The following is a 12,036-nucleotide window of genomic DNA, read 5'->3' as shown; positions in this document are numbered from 1 at the left end:
TCAAGGATACATTAAATTGATCAAAAGCAACAGTAAAGGCGATTCTTTTGAACTTTATTTTCATAAAAGTGAAACAATAATTTTTTTTCTACACAAATATTAAGCAGCAAACTGTATGACATAATAAGAAATGTTTCTTGACCAGCAAATCAATATTAGAATGATTTCTGAAAGATCGTGTGACACTGAAGACTGGAGTAATGATGCTGAAACTTCAGCTTTGCACCATTTTAAAATATATTAACATAGAAATTAGTTATTTTAAATTATTTGTAACGATATCTCATAATATTATTGTTTTTATTGTATTTTTTGATCAGATAAATGCAGCCTTTCATTGCAAAGATGGCTCAGAAACATTATTTTTGAGAAAATCTATATAACAGCATTTTTTGCAGATTACACTTGGTTTGATATTATTTAATGAAATATTATTTAACACTGAAGTCATTTAACACTTTGCGGCAGCTGTATAATGCACAATGATTAAACAATAATATAATAATTACCAGAATTATACTTTGATACATTGCTTTCATGTTTGCACTGTATGTAAAAATGCACATGCTAAAATGAAATCTCTCTCTTCAGCTCTGCTTTGTAACTTAGCTGAGCGGTTTGGCATCTGGACCTTTCACAACAACTTCCTGCTGTGTCGTCTCATATCCTACACCCTACTGCCGTACACTCTGCCTGCTTCAGCTGTCATCTCATTCATCTACAGGTCAGATCTTTAGTCTAAATATGTTGCTTGTGTTTCTCATTTCTATGTATCTTATCAGTACATGAGATACGAAGAAATATACGTAAGTGCCTGTTGTCATTCTTTTTTTTTTTTTTTGCATGTGTTTGGACACCAAACAGATTTTTGTGCTGGGTGAAGAAAATTCCCCACCAGGTTCTGAATGCGGGCAGGGAATTCAAACAGGAAGTGATGGCACATCCGCGGTTAGTCTTTACACACTTGAGAGGACTTTTGCCGAACAGGTAAAACGAGTTGAGCAAAGTTTTGCACCACGACTAACCTTTTAATCAACATGAAATGACATTAGCAAACCATTTAAAGGGGTCATATGATGCGATTTCAATTTTTCCTTTCTCGAGCTGGCCAATCAGAGCACACCTTGCTTTTTCAGACCGATGAGCTTTGTAAAAATCGACGTGTTTCAGAAAGGCGGGGCATAGAGGAGAAACAATAATGTACATTATATGGAAAATAATGTTGTTTTTTGAACCTTAAACCACATAAACACATTGCATTACACCAAATACACAAAATAATGTTCTTTTTAGCAACGTCATATGACCCCTTTAACTGCCATAATCTGATATTATTTCTGAATTAAGAACAATGTGAATACATATTTAGATTGCAGATTTTGAACTTATTACCATTATTAGATGTTCCTGAATTTTTCCAGATTCCTGCTTTTGCAAATTCCAACTTTGCACCCCACGCTTGCTCTGTTTCTTGCACCCTGGTCCTGTTTCCCATCTCTTCCTTTTACTTTCCTTCCTTGGTCATCTTTTCCTTTAAGTTCTCTTGCTTTGCGTTTTCTGCCACGGTGTCGCTCCACTCCAACCTCAAAGAACCAGCCGGAGCGCAGGAGCCAGACTCAGCCTCTCTGGTCTAGACGACGATCTCTCCTCTGCTTCCAGCTCACCGGATCCGGCGGTTTCTGCAAAAAGACAGCCGACATCCTTACAGACGCAGAGCCACTATCTTCAGCCTTCCTCCTGCAGCTCAACTTAGAGTTAGAAATGGACAGCCATCCTGAACCACAGCTTCAGAAGGACCGGCTAGATTGTGAGGGAAATTTATTACTAAACACAGAAGTAGATGAGAATCTGTCTTCTCCTTTTATTTCTGACATGGATGTACAAGAGGAAGACTGAATGACTGTGTGTTATATTGCAAACAAAAGTCTCTACTGCAGAATAGTAGAATATGCGGTTAATACTCTGAACATGCCAATGTATACATATGAGTGTTGTTATTATAATTAATTGAAAACTGAAATAGAACTGAAATAAAATAAATTTTAGATAAACCTAAAAAGAATAAAAATTAGAAATGCTGCTTTGGGAATGAAACTAAAACAAGTTAAAGTACTAAAATTACTAAAACAAAAGCTATATATATATATATATATATATAAAAATCCAATAAAAATGACAAAATCACATGACAAAATTACTGATTGTAGTAAGAATTTAGTAAAAATATAATAAACATGCCACAGTGATATTTTGTTTTATGTATGTGAGACTGTTATTACCTAATAAATGCATTATCAGGTTGGATTGGGACAGACTGATTTCACTGTGCATATTGTTTATTAAAAAAGAAAAATCATAAATTAAGGGTGGATCAAATAGAGCAATGAAAATAACATTGCACAAATTAGCATTAAGCAATAGTTGGCTGTAATAATATTGTAATATTTTTTGTCATTCATTACTAAATTTGCTATGCTCATTTTTTAAAATCTTGATAATTATTTGGTATATAAAAATGTACATACATATTTTAATGTAATAATACATATTTTTTTATTTACAATTTTCCATAATTTTAACTTAAATTTAGGAGGAAATAAATGAAATCAACAACACTTGACAAAATGTGTTTATTCAATATATTTAATATTTATTAGTAAACATTCTGCATATGCCTGCATATACAGTTACAACACATCTAATATATATATATATATATATATATATGCTTAGTGAGTAAAGCTTATAAATTTGAGTTATAATATATAGATAAAAATGCATTATGTAAATAAAACATAATGATTGCAGTTGTGCAAATACATCATAATTACATCAAAAAACAATAAAATCACATTTTAGATTTCTCTCTCATTCAGGGTTTTTATGATGTAAAACTACATACCATTTCACATTAATGTTTTATGATATTACCAACCCAGTTCTTTCTGGTGTGTGTTATTGTGCAAAATGAAACAAACAAAAAAAAATCCTATTTTAAAATCCTTCTATGGCTTGTTTTGTGTTGCTACATTTCGAAGGCAAATCAAGCAGTAAAACTATGTCAACTAGAAGCTCATGCTTCTACAAGGTTATGAATTCTTGATCAGAGTTGTGTTTTCCGATCCTCTGCTTTAATGTCAAAGAGATGCGGATGGCTCTCGCTCATGTGAGTGAAGCGATCTTGGAGATACTGGTTCCCGAAGCCCATGATTTGGCCCGTGGCTTGGCGGTGTAGACTAGCCACTCTGGCTGTGAAATCCAGAGTGAAGGCGAACTTCACCAGCTCTGGTGCCACGACAGGCGGCTGGGTTTTGTTATTGGGAACTTCTGACTGCACGTATTGTTCAGCCATTTGCTGGAAGGAAATATAGGTGATTCTATTCCAAAATTGGTGGATCTCCTTTAAATAACACATAGCATAAAATGGCAATACTTGGGTGGTTTTAACATTTCATGCCTGTTTGAAACTGAGCCAATCATCTGCAATACTTATAACATGTCTCAGTAATATTTAGTGATTTCAGAAGGAATGAGACACACTTACCTTGATATTTATTAAGTCTCCTTGCTCTTCCTTTGAGACTAGTTTGAGAAATATGATAGAAAAATTAGCAAATATTATAAAATATATAGTTTTTGCTTTGAGCAAGAAGAAAATCACAAGAACAAATTAGAACCTGAGGCTAATGTCTATTTACTCATCATTCAAAACCTGTATACTGGGTTACTTTTTGCAGAACACCAAAGATACATTTTGGAATCATTTTCATCCATCTTTTCTGTACAATGACAGATTATGCTGATGACGTCTGCCAAACTCTAAACGACAAAAAACACCATAAAAGTAGTTCATATAATGTGTGTGCTGTATTCAAAGACTTCTGAAAACTTTGTGTGAGAATTTGCAGAATGGAAAATGATATTTGAGAAAGCAGAGGAGAAGTTCGTAACTAATTGTTAATTAAAAATAATGGACTCTTTTAATGGCACTTCATAAGTCTTTCATGGTCACTATGGTGTTCCACAAAAAAATACTGTAACAGCATACGGTTTTGGAACAACATAGTATGAGCAATGGTTATAGAATTTCTTTAAAGTATTACTAAAATGCTTTAAATTTGCATAAGCTTTAATGCTTAAGTAAATGCAGTTTATTAAACAAATACAATTTCTGTCAAATTCAGTCGTTCCAAACCAGTATGACTTTCTTTGGTGGAACACAAAAGAAGATATTTTGAAGAATGTCTGTAATCAAACAATATTGGAAAGGAGACTTTTTTTTTTTTTTTTTTTCAAAATATCTTTTATGTTTCACCAAAGAAAGAAAGAAAGATTTTGGAACTACATGACAGTAAGTAAATGATAACAGCATTTTCATTTTTGGGGTGAACTATACCTTTAATCACAACCCTATTCTGTTGTAATTCAGACATTGAGACACAACCAGCTGAACCCTATACTGGTTTGTGTTGTCCTGTATGTAATATTTAACCCACCTCTTTTGCATCATTCAAATAGTCTATTATAATAACACTCACCATTTACACCATTCTGGTCTGTTATTTGAGCGGCATTGTCATCAGCTGGACTGTCTTTCACTTCATTCACAATTTTCTCCAGTTCCTCTGACATTTTCTCATAGTATGAGTTAGTGGGTTCCACTATCTCAACAGCTGTTAAAAATCAAACTTTATTAGAACTTTTTTTTTTTCAATAAATGCAAACTTCAAACTAATACGATGAACATCCATAATAAAGTTGCACATACATGGAGAGATACATACATTTTTCAGTGGACATATCTCCACTTCGCCTCCATTTTAATGATCTCCTGTGCAACGCTTTCGTTTTCGTCGATTTTGAATGGTGCAGATTGATATCGCTTTTTGATAGGGCATCACCTAAAGGCAAACAAGAGATTTGGGGTGTTGAGGGATGGGAAAGAGGGAGCTGTTCTTCGGTTCTCTGATGATCTTGCTGATCCTTTGGAAAACCAGCTCAAGAAACTCTTCCATACAGTGGGTTTCTTTGTCTTCTTGCCTTCTTTGTCCTTCCTTTCCATTGTAGAAGTCTCCAGATTTTCTTGCACATTTGAATGCATATTTCCAGCGGTAACTGTACTTGTTTGGGGGGATAAAGAATCAATGCTTTGCCCACCTTCCTCCTTGCCCTTATCCAAAAGTAGAAACTTCTTCTTGGGTTTGCTGTTGGACTTTTGCGATGCATTAGAGCCATCGTCGAGGCGCAGACTCCCTTTAACTCTCCACTTTTTGGATTTCTTCTCAGACGACGTCTCCTTTTTATCCATTTGCGGTTCAGCGATTGGCTCGTATCTAATGTCTTCATCTGAGATGGAGGCTTGTGAAGTCAAGTTCAGAGATGTATCGCTGGAATGTTTGCGATCTCTTGTCTTGCGCTCTGTGATGGCAACCCATTTGTGTGATCTTTGCTTCTGTCTCAGAGGACATTGTGATCCATCGTTAAGGCTGAGACTTCCCTTTACATACACCTCCAGCAGCCGTTTCCTATCCTTTTCTCCCACTGACAGCAGCTGAGGGGTGGGCTGTGTATTCTGGTCAGTCGAAATGGATGCCATACTGTCCTGTCATACTGCAATAAAATGCATCAACATTTGTATTAGTGATTGACTAATATGTTTTTTTTAATTATTATTATTATTTCCAATGCTGATATCTAGTGAGCAAGGAGGCTGATGGCTAATATAGCCTAAAATATACATATAGGCCTATAGAGAGAGAGAAAGAGAGAGCAACAAAATTGCTGAACTGCAAATGAACACTTATTTTACAAAACATTTGAATCAAAATTAACTAATGAAAAACATAAAACAGAAAAAAGTTAATTATCTGCAGACAAGCTATTGTCCAATGCTAAAAATCGGCCAAATGTCGTCCGATTAATCGCTACATAATACGTTACACTCTAAAAAATGCTGGGTTGTTTCAACCCAATGTTGGGTCAAATATGGACTAACCCAACGTTTGGGTTAAAACTTTAATTAAAAAATTTACCCCAACAGCTGAGTTAGTCCATATTTGACCCAACATTGGGTTGAAACAACCCAGCATTTTTTAGAGTGTAGGCAGAATGTCACCATTCATTTTTATTGTATCAAATCCTTTTTGTGTTGCTCGGAAAAATTTAAATTATACCGGTTTACATGATTTTCTCCATAAAGGATACGAAATTTTAGTTTTTAAGGGAACTATTCCTTTATGAATCGTCGATCTTAAAATCATTTTGAATACCATGGTAATGGAACGTGTACAATCAGCTAACAGCGAAAACACAAACCCAAAACGATATTATAAGACGAACGTGAAGTTTTGAAATAAACCATTGATTTTGTCTTACTATTTCTCGCACTTTACGATGTTGGTACAATCTCCAGTGGTGACCGACTGTTTGTGCAAAGTCTTTGAGGAACCTTGGACTTGTAGGCGACGTTAAAGACGCCCATTTTGGAAACACCTATCAGCAGACGATGCAGCAGAGGTTGACGTCATTCAGGTAGCCCGAGAAAAGGTTTGTCAGGTGATGTTTACGGTATCGACGCATGTTTTCTCTCCATGTTAAGATGAATAAGGAAATGGCACCATAAAATCATTTAAAATGAAACTTAACCTATAATTCCAAGTGAGTTTGAATAGAAGTAGTTATGCAATAAGAGTTAATAATTAGTTTTTTCCAAGTCAAGAGTTATGCATTTATATGACAGGAAGAAGAGAGTGCATCATTCTGCAGCCAGTAAGCCATTTACTGTGTGTTCTGTTAGATGACGTGTGCACTAAACTGTTTATGAGAGCAAGAAGTTCCTGAACCCTCCATTTTGTGGAGGTCTAAGATAAGACATGGGAAATCTGGTGCATAATGAAAATGAAATCAAGTTAAGACAAGTAGGTATGAAAAAATTCAGGTGTTGCGATATAAAGAAATTTTCTGGGAATGACATTTCTGATTTTGTGATAAGTAATTCAGGTCAAAGAATGCACTAAAATGCAAGCAGACAAAAAATCTGGAAAAAAGTTAAATGTTATACTTTGACCATAAATTTGACTTACTTTAAAACATGTCACATTTTGTTTTGCATTAAAATGAGACAAAGGGAAAATCTATTTAAAGTCATACCAGTTTGTCAGCTGAGTTATCACTTTGTTTACAGGCTGCTTGTCACCAAAAAAAGACATTAGCTCTTTTTACTTTCACTATTCACCCTTTCATTATTCTAGACTTAAATAAAGAGATACCTGTATAGTCGGTTACTAATGATTCATATTTTTTGTATTCATAGCTGACTGAATTATTGAATACATAAATGCACAAATAGCTAGATAACGGCAATAACAACCATGTGCATGTTAAATTTATGCCCTTAAGCAGACACTTTCTTACTTTAAAAAAAAAAGAAAAAACATGCTATGGGAGTGCATATAGGTCTATATTGATGATTACAAGATTACCAAGGTGATTGCTTTTATTTTGTATACAGTACCAATACAGACAGTGTAGGTGTACATTACAGTGGTATCCAGTAAATGATGACAGATACACTTTTTCATAGCATATCATATACAGTACTTCCTGTATGGCTTACATACAGGAAGATACAGTGCCATTCTGTCTTGATTTATTTTTCTGCATATCACATACATATATTTTCATATACGAAAGATGAATTAAGTAATGCATCTCTGGTGTATTTTCTCTATGTGGTCCATTTACACTAAACAGTTCAATAACATGACCACTAGAGGTCATCTGAAGGATGTGTGGGGGCAGACCTTGGCTGCTTTACTGAAATTATGTAGACAGTTTCCTGGTAGGAAGATGATTGACTTTTCACCTTGTTTTCAATGAATGATGTCTGCATTACTGCACACACCTTTAAAGCCTTTCAGTTTTGGAAATACATCACACACATAATTCAGGGGACAGACCTTTTATGATTCACAGGCACAGTAATTGTGACACTATAAGCAATCAGCAAACCAGATCTGGTGTTCAATGATGTGGTTTATGGGAAATGCACCATGCATATCAGACAACAAGTTCCTCTTTCCATATTATTTGGGAAAATATAATTTTTGATTAATGACTAATGACTGTGCTGTGCTCTCATCTCTTGATGAAACCGATAGGCCGATCTAATGCAAATTCTGGTGTCAGCTAGATATGATATAAAATAATTTTTATTTTATTTTTTATAAATATGACAATCTATTTGAAGGCACAACATGAAAACTGATGTCAGTTTGGCCTTCAAGTGAGGAATGGTGCCCTCAAACTAAACGGAGTGTGAGTGCAAACAGAAAAGCACATCTATTCTCATTAATCTACACACAGTGCATTTGTGATTTGGAGGTTTCAGTGTCCAGGCAAGGACATGTAGGGATATAAAGAAGATAAAGTATCTCCTTGGTTAACAATGCACAGCTGGCAGGAAGCTCACCTCCCAAACACACATATGTTCTCAGACAGATGATTAATGTTTGCTGCATATTGCTTCTAAAAATACACATGCTTACTAATGTTTTTCGTTAAATTCCTCTGTAATGAAGTTGGTTTTTATAGCTAAACATGCTACTGTATGAACTGAATCTGTTTCTTTGATACACCTTAATGATGCAAACATTAAAAACCACTGAAAAGTATTCAATATCTTTGAAGGCGGTGCTTGTGTATGTTGGTAGCTGTCAAAAATTATGTGGGAAGGTTAAGTTTAAATGGGTATGAATGCATAAGGGAAAGTTCATTAGCCATTTATTTGATGTTTTTCACCATTTTATTCACCCATTTCTTCTTCTTCTTATTTTTTCATATGCATAGGATGTCTTTCTTCAGGTCACTGTCAAGTCAACCATGAGAGTGTCATCATAGTTATAATATAGTATTTATTTTATTCTGAACTTTACTCCAGTTGTTAGACCATCATGTGACCATTTTGAATTATTGAGTGAGACCAAAACATCTAAATGCATGTAAATAATGAATGAAGAGGGTGTAACAAAGCTGGGTAATAGAGAGTTGGAGGGACAGACAACAGGGGAAATTCCTCATGATGAGTAACATTCATTATCTGTTTTACAGCTTAATTGAGGAAAGAGGAAGAGAGAACCAGCATATTCAGCACGTGAACACAGGTAGAGGATATTCCCATAGTCATGTTACATAATTACAACAATCTATATCGTAACTGGGAGATCTACGTTACCCGTATTTATGTGCCAAACTCGCCTGAGGACATGTTCTTTCTCAAGATATCAGGATAACCTGTAGGCCTAATATTACGACATCGGTAGCATATCTCGAATTTTAAAAGAAAATAAATAACATAAGTATATGAAAAAGTCTGTATTTTGTAGGCTAATTGGAGTAGAGGCTGTGACTCAACTTTATTTACTTTGCGCTAATGACGTTCTCAAACGCGTTGCGCATGCGCACATGAGATGTATGCGTGGAAGAGGTAGGTCAGTTCTTTGTGTCAGAATGACTTTTGTTTTGCCCGAGGCAAAATTAAAGCAGAATTCGTGCTAATACCGACACTTTATACACTCCAGGACGCCATATTAATCTAAACTTTCGATACGACCCGAGTTTGTGACTGAACTGCTGGTGCTAGCAGCGAAAGGCTGTATTAAAGAACCAAACAAAACTCTTTAGTCATTTTAAGTTTCTTTAATGTATAGGTTATACATGAAAAAACAGTTGATAATTACAGATGCAAACTGCAAAATGTAATTTATTACAGAAAATGTGTAGCCTATTGGTATCTTAAAAAGAGTTTACAAAGCTTTGTACACAAACCTTGCTTTACTTTTAAGATGGACATCCAATTGCAGTTCAGAAAGTGAATCAAGTGTTTATTCAGTAACCACTCTGAAGGATTCAGTGAATTAATTCAGTGAATAATTGGACAGACTGATTCAAATAGTTAATGAGTCCATGAGTCATTTTGAACAATTCATTAAATGAACCCTCTCATAGTTTGTGAGTCAGACTTTACTGGTATTGTTTGTGTGCAGCCTGCATATATATAATATTTATAATGGCTAAGTACAATAATACATTACCAAACATGTTGTGTGAAACTTTTATTTGTTAATACTAATTGTTGTTAGGCTTTAGTCACCACCTGCTTAGGCCATTATTTATGATTACAATTTATGTAATCAGGTTTTATGATGATGACTCTTTTTGTCAAGTCATTTTGATTATGAACTTTATAATGAGTCAGACATGACTGAAAGTAGTGATATCTGAGTGAGTATGTTATTTACTATGTGATTACTCATTGAACGTGAAAGGTGGCCATTATCCAGTTGACAGGGTGATCAACCAAGTGATGTGGAGGCAACACTTCCTCTCATCTGATTTCCCCCCCCTGTATATTGCTAATGAGCTGAAACTGTCCTCCATACTGAAATCAAACTTTTTGTCTCTTTTTGTCATTGTTAGATAGTGTTACTTCAGAAGAATTACGTATGCTAAGAATTACAGTATTACTGGTTTACACTATTTTTTTTGTACACTGTCAATTTCTTTAAGATCTGAGATTGTTTTAAACAGTTTTCTGCCGTGCTTTTAAGACTTGTACGTAAATGCCCTCTTTGTATGTGAAATACGTAACAGAGCTTCTTTCCTAACTTTGACGCTTGATTGCAGTTGTTGCTGCAAAGGGTGGCACAACCAGTTATTAGATTTAGGGGGCAATTACTTTTTCACGTAGTGCCAGGCAGGTTTGGACAGCTTTTTTCCCTTAATAAATGAAATCATAATTTCAAAACTGCAGTTTGTATTTACTCAGGTTATCTTTGTGTAATATTAAAATTTGTTTGATGATCTGAATCTTTTAAGTGTGACAAATATGCAAACAATTAAAAAAACAGGTGTGAAAAAAACTTTTTCACACCACTGTATATGTCTTATATACAGTATATTTGCAGTATATAAATTGATTACAATAAATTCACATATATATTATACATAAATTGGACATTTAAAGATCTAATTTGATTTCTCATTTTAAAAAAATCATTCCACTTTATACATTAATCTGAATTCAAGAGAGAGCTCCTGCAGTAAAGATAACACACTTAAGGTTGTCTCACCTCTAAATATACTATATACACACATGGCCATGCATTAGACTTATCTCTGACATGTAGAATTATAAGTACGCATAGATCTACATGTCATTGATAAGTGGTAACTAATGCCCCATTCACACGTACAGTGATAAAATCACCAGGGTCAGCATTAAAAGTTGGCTTGCTGCTGGTTTCAAGAATGTGGCATCCAGTTGTACAAGGCAGTGGGTCACTGTTTGGTTTTTCATTGGTAGTTGCCATGTTTTTTTGTGCATATTTGCATGAAGTTGACCTCTGTTTGGGAGCCACTGAAAGTGAATGATGACTGGTCACTTTTTTGTTGCAAATAAAAAAGCCTCAAAATCATTATCACCAAACATGTAAATCCTTACGAAATATTATTGTAGTTTAAAGGGATAGTTCATCCAAAAATGAAAATTCTGTCATTAATTACTCACCTTCATGTTGTTCCAAACCCGTAAGACCTCTGTTCATCTCCGTAACACAAATTAAGATATTTTTGATGCATCCCATGAGCTCTCTGACCCTCCCATAGACAGCAAGTGTCTTTACACGATCAAGGTCCAGAAACGTAGCAAGGACATCGGTAAAATAATCCATGTGACATCAGGGGTTCAACCGTAATTTTACTAAGCTACGAGAATACTTTTTGTGCGCAAAAGAAAAAAAAAGACTTTATTCAACAATTCATCTCCTCCGCATCATCCTGGCACCATTTTGGAGAGTATCCACTGAACGTAAATAGCGTCAAAGACTATAGAATACCCAAGACGTGTCACTCGTATAGTTTTGAATGGGGAAAAATGCAACACTCAATATGGCCGCTCTATCGAACGAAGCCCCGCCTTCTGAGCAAAAGAGCCTATCGCTAATTGGTAAAGTCAGCGCGTCACTGCAGCTGCCGTTA

At 35.0% G+C, this 12,036-nt stretch overlaps 1 pseudogene; it reads right to left on the bottom strand.

Moving 5' to 3' along the window:
- Nucleotides 1–3,103: 3,103 nt before the first annotated feature.
- Nucleotides 3,104–5,596, bottom strand: LOC107729726 (uncharacterized; annotated as a pseudogene).
- Nucleotides 5,597–12,036: the final 6,440 nt, after the last annotated feature.

This window comes from Sinocyclocheilus rhinocerous, unplaced genomic scaffold (genome assembly GCF_001515625.1).
Source record: "Sinocyclocheilus rhinocerous isolate Xijiao unplaced genomic scaffold, SAMN03320098_v1.1 scaffold218, whole genome shotgun sequence".
Lineage (NCBI taxonomy): Eukaryota > Metazoa > Chordata > Actinopteri > Cypriniformes > Cyprinidae > Sinocyclocheilus > Sinocyclocheilus rhinocerous.
Note: the sequence above shows the minus strand (reverse complement) of the source record. Positions and strands in the feature narration are given on the sequence as shown.